Source organism: Bos javanicus, chromosome 2, assembly GCF_032452875.1.
Source record: "Bos javanicus breed banteng chromosome 2, ARS-OSU_banteng_1.0, whole genome shotgun sequence".
NCBI classification, from domain to species: domain Eukaryota; kingdom Metazoa; phylum Chordata; class Mammalia; order Artiodactyla; family Bovidae; genus Bos; species Bos javanicus.
Window position 1 is genome coordinate 8069004 of NC_083869.1, and position 12086 is coordinate 8081089.

The 12086-nt window shown below is 38.4% G+C and overlaps 1 protein-coding gene across 7 annotated transcripts in view; it reads right to left on the reverse strand.

Moving 5' to 3' along the window:
- Positions 1 to 12086, reverse strand: part of GULP1 (GULP PTB domain containing engulfment adaptor 1) — a 333659-nt gene that overhangs the window by 210508 nt on the left and 111065 nt on the right. Inside the window, exon 1 of one of the 7 annotated variants that reach the window (XM_061433215.1) lies at positions 3421 to 3512. The exons of the other annotated variants lie outside the window; for them this stretch is intronic. The gene's annotated coding sequence lies outside the window, so the exon portion shown is untranslated. Of the gene's footprint in view, positions 1 to 3420; positions 3513 to 12086 lie in introns of those variants that run through there. 7 annotated transcript variants of the gene reach the window in all.

The following is a 12086-nucleotide window of genomic DNA, read 5'->3' on the forward strand; positions in this document are numbered from 1 at the left end:
GAATGACATGTCAAAATTTGGGTTTTATCCTAAAGGTGATATGAATATGATAAAACAGGGAAGTGGTGCAAGGTAAAAGACGATGAGGATAGCAAACTATTTCTTAGAAATCTGTGTGTATTTGCTAAATGGCAATGCAAAAATAGAAATAGATTCAGGGCATTCATATTTGTAAGATATAAAAGGGGAATGATTCTTGGGATTTAATTCATTTAGGAAGAAAGCTGGAGAAGGAAATGGCACCCCACTCCAGTACTCTTGCCTGGCAAATCCCACGGACGGAGGAGCCTGGTAGGCTGCAGTCCATGGGGTCGCTAGGAGTCAGACATGACTGAGCGACTTCACTTTCACTTTTCACTTTCATGCATTGGAGAAGGAAATGGCAACCCACTCCAGTGTTCTTGCCTGGAGAATCCCAGGGACGGGGGAGCCTGGTGGGCTGCAGTCTATGGGGTTACATAGAGTTGGACACGACTGAAGCGACTTAGCAGCAGCAGCAGCAGCAGTATAGTTTATAGATTTAATTAGGCTTAATTTTAAACTGGGCTTCCCTGGTGGCTTAGAGGGTAAAGCATCTGCCTGCAATGTGGGAGACCCGGGTTCAATCCCTGAGTCGGGAAGATCCCCTGGAAAAGGAAATGGCAACCCACTCCAGTACTCTTGCCTGGAGAATCCCATGGATGGAGAAGCACACTAGGACTATTTCTAAAATACTGCAAATATGAATTTTAGCACCATTTAGAAACAATTTTTCCCAACTATTCTTCATTTTTAGGTATTTTCTCTCCTTCTTTCATTCCTTCTTCCCTCTCTCCTGCCTTCTTTCTTTCTGGATGAAGGAATTTTCCTTCCTTCATCTAGGAAGATGAAAATTATGAGTCACTATTCTTTACTATAGTATTTTAATACATTAAAAAACATATTCAGGTAATTGAAGAAACATTTATAAAACACTTATGATAGGGGCCACTCTTAATTATTAAAAGACCTCATATTACTACCCAAAACTGTAACAGTGTATAAATATATTTCAGTATGTGTATGGAAATAGAACACCTTTTCAATAAATGCTCTTATTAAGCATTTTTGTAAATAGTCCCACAATAGAGGCTATTCAAATGAAGGGAATCAAGAAACTGTGGTTGAGTCCTTAATGAATAATTGGACCAGAAAGCATTCATTTACTTGGATTATGTAAAAAGTCATTAGTTTAATTCTTCCAGTCCTGTGGAGTTTACTTTTATTGATGCTAATATCCATGAAATGAATAATGTATTTAAAGACAAATTTCAGTGAGCTGTGATACAGTGTTCCAATTTCCCACAGTTAAAGCAGAAGGTGGGGAGAGGGGTTTTACTAATCCTTGCCTCCATTGTAAATTGATTGCAATATTACCAGCATTGGATATAATTAAATTAAATTATACAAACACTATTCAATAAAATCTGCAATACCTTCTACAGCGATAAAATTCAACACAAAAATAAATGTATAAATGTATGTACTGTTAACCAAATAATTATTTTGCAAGTGAGAAAGTCTCAGAAATGCTATGATCACAAGTATTTGTAAGATGATTGGTTATGTACCCAGGCCTTTTTTCAGCAATGAAACATTTTCAGTATCGAGGTTTTTAATTCTTTATGTTGTTCTACTACCAAATATTAGTATACCATTTTAAACTCCTGCTTTTTTGCTCAATGGGACATATATAATGGTACACATTTAATTTAATGTGGTACACTATAACAGTACACTCTTCATTTAATTAGTATATACATACCTTGTGCTTTGCTGCCGTCATCACCACCTCTCACCAAAAAAAAAAAAAAGCAAAACAAGGCAGAGACTCATGATAGTGCCCTGGGTTTCCCTTGCAGACCTACACTTCTTTCCTACTTACTGGTAGGTATGTTTGCCTGGGGTTACTCTAGGTCCAGGACTGGCCAATGAATGCACCATAACCCTAGTCATAATTATTCTTGTTCAGGAATGGAAAGTTTGACTAAGTGACAACAAAGAAAATCAAATCAACTCTTTTCTAAAACTATTTAGAAAGAAGCAATCTCTAGTCACTTGAGTTGACTAACTGGGGGATTGAAAGCCTGGTGATTCTGTCCTATTTAAGGTGACATTGCCTTAAAATGTATCCAACTAAATGGAAAACAAACTATGAGAGTGCCTAGATTCAGCTATGTCTGAAACATCATTACAGAACTTTCAATTATGATAGCCTATATACACTTTGCTAAGCTTAACTGAGTTTTAATTGATTTTCTGTCACGTACAACCAAATTATCACTCTCAAATATGTTATTTACTAATGTGTCAAAATATTTTATTAAATTTGCATGTGACCTTCCCAAAATTGAGCTGCTGCTACTGCTGCTGCTAAGTCGCTTCAGTTGTGTCCAACTGTGTGCGACCCCTGAGATGGCAGCCAACCAGGCTCCCCCATCCCTGGGATTCTCCAGGCAAGAACACTGGAGTGGGTTGCCATTTCCTTCTCCAATGCATGAAAGTGGAAAGTGAAAGTGAAGTTGTTCAGTCGTGTCCGACTCTGAGCGACCCCATAGACTGCAGCCTACCAGGCTCCTCTGCCCATGGGATTTTCCAGGCAAGAGTATGGGAGTGGGGTGCCATTGCCTTCTCCGAAAATTGAGCTAACAGTATAAAATAATTGATGTATTAAAAACAATAAAAATTTTCTACAAAATTGTTACTCAGCAACTTTCCTGGTGTTCTGAAGGCATCTGTCATTGAAGCTGAAAAGGGACATACTGTGCCTTCAGTAGATTTTCAGAATTAGCAGGGCAAAATTTATATGCTGTAAAATGTTCAGTTTTCTTAGGAAATCATATAATATAGTCTTTCATTAAATTTAGATTGGAGTATTACATTAATCACATCTTTACTTGAAGTATAATCTGATTGGTTTAAACAATTACAAATAAACAGATTCAGGATAGATATGAACAATAAATCTGATGTGCAATAAGAAATGTGGAGCTTTACTAATTAAAAAATTATACAAGATGAATAATATCTCTTCCTGATGAATTAATATTATGGCTTACATGAAAGCAAATAAAAAAACTGATTGGCAGCTAAAGAGAATTATTCCAACCTGATTATACTCTAAAAAGGTCCTTTCTTTTTTCTTTGATGCTCTTCAGAAAGACAATAGCTAAGTAAATCTTCGGTGCCTTACTAAGTGGTCATAGAAGTTCCTAAAGCAATTACCTACTTTGACACCTGGTACTTTCAGAGATTTCCACTGTCTGATAAGGATTTGATATCTACTAAGTGGTATCTGAATGACCTATTTAAAAAAAAAAAAAAGACTTGAACTACTGGTGTTTGTAGAACTGGAAAAATAAACTTTATTTTTTATAAAACACCTAAGGATATATAAGATACTTGGGTACTGTGAAATGAAATTTCACAATTTCATTTTTAAGACTGGGTGTACAAAGTATCATCAGACACCAAAATCTTCTCCCAAATATCAGCTGTGAAGAAATAAAATTTTCAGTTACTAAAGTTCACTTCTCTTCGTTATATGTTAAGAAAAAAAGTTTTTTAAAGAAAATGTTATGGCCATTTTCCTTTCTGTTAAATGGATTTAAATATATTAAACTATCTAAATATTCATGAGTTTGAGAAAACTCCCCAGAGTTACCTGATTCTTCTCCAAAATTTTCTCTCCACTTACCCCCTCTCTTTAGACCTTAGCCCCATCTCAAATAGAATTCAACAAACTATAATTACCAAAGAAAGTGGTCATGGATTATAAATATGCATTTGAATAAGTCCTTCCCCTGACTCCTATAAAATAAATATACAAAACACAATAAAAAAGCATTACATTTATCCAAACTATAAACATCTTTCTCTTCAGCCTTCTCTGTTACAGAGAGAGACATATGTACCTTGACAAAAAAATCAAAAAAGATCTCTATTTCAGTTATTCTTTGGTTACTCACAGTTTCCTACCTGTGAGCAAAGGAGATTGCAATCATCTCACCTGAGCCAAATTTCCCAAGATACAAGGTCCCAAAACCCAATGATATGATTTAGCATAGATATATTTATGCAAGTATTTTCTTGGTTCACAGATTTGCCAGAATAGTAAAAGGTGTGGAAATGTCAACATAATTAGGTCGAATCTAATTTTACTTGACAATTACATATTCTGTAGGTAACTTAAGAATCTGCCTGCAATGCAGGAGACCCGGATTTGATCCCTAGGTCGGGAAAAATCCCCTGGAGAAGGGAATAGCTATTCATTCCAATATTCTTCCCTGGAGAATTGCCTGGACAGAGGAGCCTGGTGGGCTACAGTCCATAGGGTCACAAAGAGTCAGACAGGACTGAGCAACTAACACTTTCACTTTCACATTAGGTCAAAGTAACTTACAGAGCAGTCGCAACAAAATGCCTGTGACACCTATTTTCCTCTCTTCTAGAGTATTTTCAAAGAAGTTATGTATAAAACTGTAAAGCACTATACAAACAGGAGATCATGCTACTAAGCCAGGAAAAGATGCATTCAGGAGCATTTATGATGCGCTGAAAAGGTAAAATTTACAACCAAATTTCCCTTTTCTAACAAATGATGTCAGAGTCCATACATGCATGGAAACTTTTGCAAAGACATGTCATTAGAATTCAACACTGAGCCATAGAAAATAGAAAATCATGTAATAATATCTATGTCAAAGTGCTGTACTCAATATGCCAGGAAATTTGGAAAACTTAGCAGTGGCCACAGGACTAGAAAAGGTCAATTTTCATTCCAATCCCAAAGAAAGGCAATGCCAAAGAATGCTCAAACTACTGCACAATTGCACTCATCTCACACGCTAGTAAAGTAATGCTCAAAATTCTCCAAGCCAGGCTTCAGCAATACATCAACCGTGAACTTCCACAGGTTCAAGCTGGTTTTAGAAAAGGCAGAGAAACCAAAGATCAAATTGCCAATATCCGCTGGATCACTGAAAAAATCAAGAGAGTTCCAGAAAAACATATATTTCTTCTGTATTGACTATGTCAAAGCCTTTGACTATGTGGATCACAATAAACTGTGGAAAATTCTGAAAAAGATGGGAATACCAGACCACCTGATCTGCCTCTTGAGAAACCTGTATGCAGGTCAGAAAGCAAGAGTTAGAGCTGGACATGGAACAACAGACTGGTTCCAAATAGGAAAAGGAATACGTCAAGGCTATATATTGTCACCCTGCTTATTTAACTTATACGCAGAGTACATCATGAGAAACGCTGGGCTGGAGGAAGCACAAGGTGGAATCAAGATTTCTGGGAGAAATATCAATCACCTCAGATATGCAGATGACACCACCCTTATGGCAGAAAGTGAAGAAGAACTAAAGAGCCTTGATCAACGTGAAAGAGTAGAGTTAAACAGCTGGCTTAAAGCTCAACATTCAGAAAACTAAGATCATGGCATCCAGTCCCATCACTTCATGGGAAATAGATGGGGAAACAGTGGAAACAGTGGCAGACTTTACTTTTTTGTGCTCCAAAATCACTGCAGATGGTGACTGCAGCCATGAAATTAAAAGACGCTTACTCCTTGGAAGGAAAGTTATGACCAATAGCATATTAAAAAGCAGAGACATTACTTTGCCAACAAAGGTCCGTCTAGTAAAGGCTATGGTTTTTCCAGTGGTCATGTATGGATGTGAGAGTTGGACTATAAAGAAAGCTGAGTGCCGAAGAATTAATGTTTTTGAACTGTGGCATTGTAGAAAACTCTTGAGCGTCCCTTGGACTGCAAGGAAATCCAGCCAGTCCATCCTAAAGATCAGTCCTAGGTGTTCATTGGAGAACTGATGCTGAAGCTGAAACTCCAATACTCTGGCCACCTGATACGAAGAGCTGACTCATTTGAAAAGACCCTGATGCTGGGAAAGATTGAGGGCAGGAGGAGAAGGTGACGACAGAGGATGAGATGGTTGAATGGCATCACTGACTCAATGGACATGAGTTTGGGTGGACTCCGGGAGTTGGTGATGAACAGGGAGGCCTGGTGTAGCTGTGATTCATGGGGTCGCGAAGAGTCGGACACGACTGAGCAACTGAACTGAACTGAATTTGCAAGCTGTGAGTATTTAAAAGAATTAAATGATTAAAGATCAGTTTTTTAATGCTTCTAGTCTATTATTACGGGTAAAGTCCTAGTATTAGCCATAGCAGGTCACGCCTCTAGAGCACGTCATTGTTGTTTAGTCTCTCAGTTTAGTCTCTCAGGCTCCCCCGTCCCTGGGATTCTCTACGCAAGAACATTGGAGCGGGTTGCCATTGCCTTCTCCAATGCATGAAAGTGAAAAGTGAAAGTGAAGTCGCTCAGTCGTGTCCAACTCTTAGCGACCCCATGGACTGCAGCCTACCAGCCTCCTCCGTCCATGGGATTTTCCAGGCAAGAGTACTGGAGTGGGGTGCCATTGCCTTCTCCGCTTCCCATCTCCTAGACTGTAGCAAAAGTGTAACAGTGACCAGTACCTGTTTAATAGATTTACCTCTCTCCAAAATATGACTGAAAAGTTTATGGTAATCAGACTGCTAAGTAGCTTTAGTTATGTCCAACTCTTTGAGACCATATGAACTGTAGCCCACCAGGCTCCTCTGTCCATAGGATTCTCCAGGCAAGAATACTGGAGTGGGTTGCCATTTACTTCTCCAGAGGATCTTCCTGACCCACAGATAGAAACTGTGTCTCCTGCGGCTTCTGCACCACAGGCAGATTCTTTATTACTGAGCTTACTAGGAAGCCCCCAGTAATCAGAATGTGATGTTATATAAAGATGTTCTTTCCTCATCTCCTCACCAGTTTTGTTTATCCAATGAACATTTATTGAAAACCTACTTGGTGCTCGGGACTGGGGATACAGGTGAAAAAATACTGCTTTGAATCTAGTAGAGGAATCAGAAGTGGACATATTATAAATTGTTATTATAAAAGCTAAAATAGATGTCATCTTATTAGGAGCTTGGGTCTAACTTAATTCTTAATTTCTAAACAGTAATATATTTAGACTAGGTTAGTCACTGATGATAAGAAACATTTTAGGTTCTTCTAACCTTTCAAAATATTTTCAATGGTGTAATAACATTTTATTTTCAAAACAACCCTGTCCCATGTGTAGGACTGTGTTTCCTTACTTGGCAAAAAGAAAATCAATATAGTAGATAATGAGATATACATTAAAAGCATCAGAATCAAGAGTACAACTCGGGAATTTTGACTATTTTCTTTTCATGACTAGAGGATAACACATCTAGTTTGCAAGTTAAAATCTTGTGTACTAATTACCATTTTACTTCACACATTTTTGGTGAACTCTAAATTTTTATTGATAATACTAGAAGAGAAAATCTCTTAGCCATTGTTGCTCTGAGAAAATTATTCTAAGCTATGAATTGCTCATTATCAAATGAAATGATGAAATTTATTTTTGTCTATTAGAATCTACCAAGAAAACTTTCTACAGAAGAAAACAGACACAGTGTGAAGTCTGAAAGAATGTATTAGGTGCTTATACACAATGAAAATTGCTCCCTAATCAAGGATACCATACTTTTCAAACTACTTACATCTTGCCAGCTGAATTATATGTACAGCAATCATGGGCTTACTGTATATCTGAATCAGATAAAAACTGCATCACTTTCTTTGTGCTTGGTACATAGTAAATCCTCAATAGATACATGGGAAAGATTTGGGCAAGAAATGGCAAAAAAAAAGAGTGCTAAACGAAAAATCTTATCAATAAGTCATCAAGTTCCATCATGCCCAAAATCAAACAAATTAGAAAACAGCAACAATAATAAAACCACACATACACATACACACACACACACACACACACACACAGCTAAACAGAAGCAACACATACATTTAAAGACAAACTTGTCTCACATTTAAAATACTCTGACTCTGCTTTTGCCGGTGCTACCTGTATAGTCTTTGAGAATCTGTTCAGGGACTTGCAGATAACTAATTTATCCAAGATAGAGACAACACTCTGGGATGCAATCTTTATCACTTTTTAAACCTGAAAGAGCATTACCTACTCATAGATGTCACCATTATCAAATAAGTTTAACTCCCTTTAGAAGCTGTTTATATATTTCAAGCCCTACCTATGGGCTGAAATAACCCATAAAGCAGTAAACGAAAATTAAGCTGGAAAGAAAAATGTGTGAATTAAATGAGGGGGGTGATAAATAAAATATGAAATGAGAGTCGAGAAAAGCCTCTAAAACTTAGTGAGGAACAATTATTTCTATTTATTATTGATAATTTCATCAAGGCCAAAATACACGGAGGGTCAACTGTGAACAACACACTGGGCTAGTGTTTGGGGTTCCCAAACTCTGTCCTCCTTGTGCCAAAGTAATTTCTCACTATATGCAAACTAGCCATCGGTTTCTCCCCAAATGCCTGCCATGCCTCAAATCCCATCTATGAGGGCCCTGCATTCATCCTCCTGCTAAAAGTGTAAGTTACCAGGAAGCACTTGGCATAACTCTGCGCCTTTGAGGAGACCAGAGTGAGCACTTGAGCTAAGACTATGTCTTCTAAGGTGTAAATGGGGACCTGGTGTAAAAGCTCCACGTAAACAAAGCAACAGGGGATTACCTGGACAAAGAACGTGCTCTAGACTCTGAGCTCTCACAGGAAGAGAATCGGACTATTTGGAGTAGAAAATAAGACACAGGGAAAAGATGCTTGACAGATGTTATGAGGCAATAAAAAGCATGAAAAATAACAACTATGAGTGATCAGAAGCTGAGTGAGAAGAAAGGAGAGAAATATACAAAGAGAGAAGGCTGGAGTGGCAAGAAAAGCAAGTTTCATTCCGGCAGCAGAGAATCAACTCTGTCACTAGCGGGCAGAGAGGGAATCGGCTCTGAGCTGTACTGGTTGCTTCGCATTTCTGAATCTCAGTCCATTTTCCTTGGATCCCCTTAACGGCTGGACACATGACTGGGAATTCTGTCTTCTTCATTCCTAAATATAACCTTACTGAGGAAACCCGAGTGAGCCTTTTCCTTACATCAGTTCAGTTCAGTTCGGTTGCTCAGTTGTGTCTGACTCTTTGTGACCCCATGAACCATAGCAGGCCAGGCCTGCCTGTCCATCACTAACTCCCAGAGTTCACCCAAACACATGTCCATTGAGTCAGTGATGCCATCCAGCCATCTCATCCTCTGCTGTCCCCTTGTTCCTTGCATAAAAAGAACCTAACTCTTGTGTCTGGGCCCCAGAGTCACTTAAGGAATGAATCTTAAAACTACAAATGAACAAAACTTCACCATATATAACACTGTAAAAACGATATTCTTACTGTATAAAATTAATACATTCTCAAAACAGTAATGCTGAAGAAGCTGAAGTTGAAGGGATCTATGAAGACCTACAAGACCTTTTAGAACTTACACCCCCCCAAAAATGTTCTTTTCATTATAGGGGACAGGAATGCAAAAGTAAGAAGTCAAAAAACACCTGGAGTAACAGGCAAATTTGGCCTCGGAGTACAGAATGAAGCAGGGCAAAGGCTAATAGAGTTTTGCTAAGAGAATGCACTGGTCATAGCAAACACCCTCTTCCAACAACACAAGAGAAGACTCTACACATGGACATCAGCAGATGACCAACACCAAAATCAGACTGATTATATTCTTTGCAGCCAAAGATGGGGAAGCTCATACAGTCAGCAAAAACAAGACTGGGGGCTGACTGTGGCTCAGATCATGAATTCCTTATTGCCAAATTAAGACTGAAATTGAAGAAAGTAGGGAAAACCACTAGACCATTGAGGAACGACATAAATCAAATCCCTTATGATTATACAGTGGAAGTGAGAAATAGATTTAAGGGCCTAGATCTGATAGACAGAGTGCCTGATGAACTATGGAATGAGGTTCGTGGCATTGTACAGGAGACAGGGATCAAGACCTTCCCTATGGAAAAGAAATGCAAAAAAGCAAAATGGCTGTCTGGGGAGGCCTTACAAATAGCTGTGAAAAGAAGAGAAGAGAAAAGTAAAGGAGAAAAGGAAAGATATACCCATTTGAATGTAGAGTTCCAAAGAATAGCAAGGAGAGATAAGAAAGCCTTCCTCAGTGATCAGTGCAAATAAGTAGAGGAAAACAATAGAATGGGAAAGACTATAGATTTCTTCAAGAGAATGAGAGATACCAAGGGAACATTTCAAGCAAAGATGGGCTCGATAAAGGACAGAAATGGTATGGACCTAACAGAAGCAGAAGATATTAAGAAGGGATGGCAAGAATACACAGAAGAACTGTACAAAAAGACCTTCATGACCCAGATAATCATGATGGTGTGATCACTGACATAGAGCCAGACATCCTGGAATGTGAAGTCAAGTGGGCCTTAGAAAGCATCACTACGAACAAAGCTAGTGGAGGTGATAGAATTCCAGTTGAGCTATTCCAAATCCTGAAAGATGATGCTGTGAAAGTGCTGCACTCAATATGCCAGCAAATTTGGAAAACTCAGCAGTGGCCACAGGACTGGAAAAGGTCAGTTTTCATTCCAATCCCAAAGAAAGGCAGTGACAAAGAATGCTCAACCTACCGCACAGTTGCACTCATCTCACACACTAGTAAAGTAATGCTTAAAATTCTCTAAGCCAGGCTTCAGCAATACGTGAACCATGAACTTCCAGATGTTAAAGCTCGTTTTAGAAAGGCAGAGGAACCAGAGATCAATTGCCAACATCTGCTGGATCACTGAAAAAGCAAGAGAGTTCCAGAAAAACATCTATTTCTGCTTTATTGACTATGAAAAAGCTGGCTTAAAGCTCAACAGGCAGAAAACTAAGATCATGGCATCTGGTCCCATCCCTTCATGGCAAACAGATGAGGAAACAAAAACAATGGCTGACTATTTTCTTGGGCTCCAAAATCACTGCAGATGGTGACTGCATCCATGAAATTAAAAGACGCTTACTCCTTGGAAGGAAAGTTATGACCAACCTAGATAGCATATTCAAAAGCAGAGATATTATTTTGCCAACAAAGGTCCATCTAGTCAAGGCTATGGTTATTCCAGTGGTCATGTATGGATGTGAGAGTTGGATTGTGAAGAAAGCTGAGTGCCGAAGAATTGTAGCTTTTGAACTGTGGTGTTGGAGAAGACTCTTCAGAGTCCCTTGGACTGCAAAGAGGCCCAACCAGTCCATCCTAAAGGAGATCAGTCCTGGGTGTTCATTGGAAGGACTGATGTTGAAGCTGAAACTCCAATACTTTGGCCACTTGATGCGAAGAGCAGACTCAATGGAAAGACCCGGAATCTGGGAAAGACTGAAGGCAGGAGGTGAAGGGGACGACAGAGGATGCGATGATTGAATCACATCACCAACTCAATGGAGATGAGTTTGAGTGGACTCCTGGAATTGGTGATGGACAGGGAGGCCTGGAATGCTGTGGTCATGGGGTCGCAAAGATTCAGACACTACTGAGCGACTGAACTGAACTGAACTGAATGAAAAGGAAAAAGAGTCACACAAATTATCATAGCTCAAGTCATTGGAAATTGTGTACTCTCCAAAAAAGAAAATATGCCTACATTTTGTAGACATCTGTTCTGCTACAGCTAATTCAAAGCAAAAACAAACAAGCAAATCTGTGCTATGATTTTTTATTCTTTTTTAGAGTAATAAAGCAGACAATTTAGCTATGTCTTCTGTGTTTTCTTTGTTACGTGTAAAACATTTTTTTGTAAATCAAGGCTAAATGAAATGTATTCATATACTGTATCATATAGCAAAAAATATAGTACATTATTTTCAATTTTAGGGATCTTCCAACACCAAGATAGTCCAGGCATTTTTGCTAGATTATCTTTATTTATGTATTAGATTTTATTTTCTATATTATTAAAATTAGATGCAGAAGCTTTACTATACTTAAAATTCATATCTTACAGCTGTAAAGAAGGAAGGAATATGAGAAAAAGGGAAAGAGAGGGTCAAAAGGGAAAAGAAGAGAGGATAGTATATACAAAGAATGTAAAGGAGAAATACAAGGAT